This window comes from Bos taurus, chromosome 15 (assembly GCF_002263795.3).
Source record: "Bos taurus isolate L1 Dominette 01449 registration number 42190680 breed Hereford chromosome 15, ARS-UCD2.0, whole genome shotgun sequence".
Taxonomy (NCBI): domain Eukaryota; kingdom Metazoa; phylum Chordata; class Mammalia; order Artiodactyla; family Bovidae; genus Bos; species Bos taurus.
Window position 1 is genome coordinate 24147958 of NC_037342.1, and position 2624 is coordinate 24150581.

General features: G+C 46.3%; 1 long non-coding RNA gene across 1 annotated transcript; it reads right to left on the reverse strand.

Annotated features, from left to right (window-relative positions):
• Positions 1–676: 676 nt before the first annotated feature.
• Positions 677–2114, reverse strand: LOC132342313 (uncharacterized). The gene is made up of 2 exons (XR_009490634.1): positions 1878–2114; positions 677–1589 (listed from the first exon to the last, which is right to left on the reverse strand). It is a non-coding gene; the product is annotated as an uncharacterized lncRNA (long non-coding RNA).
• Positions 2115–2624: the final 510 nt, after the last annotated feature.

The window sequence follows — 2624 nt, forward strand, 5'->3', positions numbered from 1 at the left end:
GCACATTATGAAAGGCACCTAGGAAAATATTTATCTCAGGACTTCCCCGGTGGTCCAGCAGTTAAGAACCCACCTGCCAATGCAAGGGGTTGATCCCTGGTCCAGAAGGATCCCACACACCATGGGGCAGCCAAGCCATGTGCTTCAACTACTGGAGCCAGCGTGCCCTAGAGCCTGTTCTCCACAAGAGAAGCAACTGCAATGAGAAGCCCACCCACCTCAGTGAAGAGTAGCCCCCGCTTGCCACAACGAGAGAAAGCCCACGCGCAGCGATGAAGACCCAGTGCAGCGAAAAATAGATAACTAACTAAATAATTAAAAAAATATATTTATTGCCTATTGTTTATAATGACAAAATATTGAATACTGTCTGAATCCTCTCTATGCAAAGGGTGGTCAATGGAACAGAAGCATCAGTACCACCCAGGAGCTTGTCAAATACGTAGACTCTAGGGTCCCATCTTAGACCTATGGATTCAGAATCTGCATTTCCACATGATCACCAGATGACTAGTTCACATGCACTTTAAAGCGTGAGAAATGCTTGTCTAAATATCCATCAATAGGAAGCTAATTGAATCAATGATACTATATCTATGAAATAAAATGTAATATATGCTCATTAAAAAGAGGGGGCTTCTGCATGTGCCAACATAGAACAATCCAGAAGACTTAATGTAAAATGAAAAAAAAAACGTGGGGCAGAACAGCACTGTGATATGCCCCTGTTTGTACTTTATTTTGAAAATGAGCTACACAGCCATAACCTAACTGGTGACCTAACTGGTCTCCCAGCTCCTACTCTGGCACCAGTGACGTCAGTTATCTTCCTCCTTCACATTCCCTGGTGCTTGTGGTTGGCACTGACCATTCATTTTCATCTTACTCAGCTCCTGGAGGAGATGGTTAAAGAAAGGAACTGGGAAGGATGCCTCTCCATCATCCCTAGGACCCAGGAAAAGAGGCAAAGGAAAAAAGCCAGCATCCCAAAGCAGCCCTGACCTTGTCCATATTTCACAGCCTCATCTGATGCCCACACAAGACTTAGAGTTGGGGTGCCCTAGTAGCTCAGAGCCCAATCTCTCTCTCTTTCACACACACACACACACAGGCACCTTTTGGCATCCCCCCATCCACTTCCGGACTGCTGTATACCAGCTCCCCCACCCCATAGCCAGACACGTCACCTCCACACCCACACAGGAGGCTCAGTAGCCCTTCCAGAGCCCCAGAGAGAGCTACGTGTCAAAGTGGGCATTTGTCTCTGGCAATTATCTTCTCCTGTGGTCAATACAGTCATTTTGTAAACGACATACTAATAGCCCTTAAGAGCTGGCTCCAAGGCAGATATTGATTCAGCCCCAGAGACCAACATCCTCCCCAGCTGAGCTCCCAGACCTGTGAGCAGCTCCCTTCAGACAGGAGCGGGGAAGGAGGGTAACAGGTGATTAATGTCACCATCTACTTCCCTGTTTAGCCAAGTGAGTGGCAGGAAGGAAGGATAAAGTGTCCCAGCCATCACATACAAGCCTGGCGATCGATGCACCAACCAACTGTGCCTACTCGCCAGCAGCCTACGCCTTGTTTGCCTGCAAGGAAATAGAAACGTAATGTTGGGAGAGTCTGAGAAAGTGAGTTCTCATAACCTTTTGATCTGGCATGATGTCCTGGTTATCTGTTGCTGGGTAATAAACCATTCCAAACTAGGTGGAATAAGACAAAATTATTTTCTATGCTCACAGATTCTAGAGACAGGAATTTGGGTGGAGAACAGCGTAAATGGCTTATCTCTGCTCTGTGATGTCTGGGGCCTTATCTGAGAAATTCAAACAGCAAGGGTTGAATCATCTGGATGATGCTTCTCTAATGTCTGATACCTGGGCTGGGATGATGTAAAGCTGGGCTCCTCTGGGCCCACCAACCAGGTGCCTGCCTGGGTCCATCTGGCTTGGACTTCCTGAAGCATGTTAGCTCCGTTTCCCAGAGACAGCATCTACAGAGTGAATGTTCCATGAGAACCAGGTGCAAGCCCTTTTATGACCTAGTCTCAGAAGCCTCATAGCATCACTTCCTTTGTATTTTATAAGCCAAAGCCATCAAAAATCCCACCCAGATTCAAGGCGGGGGAGACTACTTCTCAATGGAAAAAGAATTAGCCTCTAAGAATTCGAGGCTATTTTTAAAAAGGCAAACTTTATTTTTCAGAGAAGTTTTAGGCTCACAGCAAAACTGAGGGGAAGGTATAGATATTTTTCTAATATAACCCTTGCCCCCGCTCATACATAGCCTGCCTATTATCAACACCAGTCATCAGAATGGTACCTTAGTTAACATGGTACCATAATCATCAAAAGTACCATAATCACCAAAAGCCCACAGTTCTCATTAGGGCTCATTCTGGGTGTTGCATATTCTATGGATTTGGACAGATAGCACTAATGGTAAAGGACCCACGTGCCAATGCAGGAGACATAAGAGACATGGGTTCGATCCCTGGGTCAAGAAAATTTCTTGGAGGAGCACAAGGCAACCCACTCCAGTATTTTTGCCTGGAGAATCCCATGGACAGAGGAGCCTGGCGGGCTGGAGTTTATAGGGTTGCAAAGAGTCAGACACGACTGAAG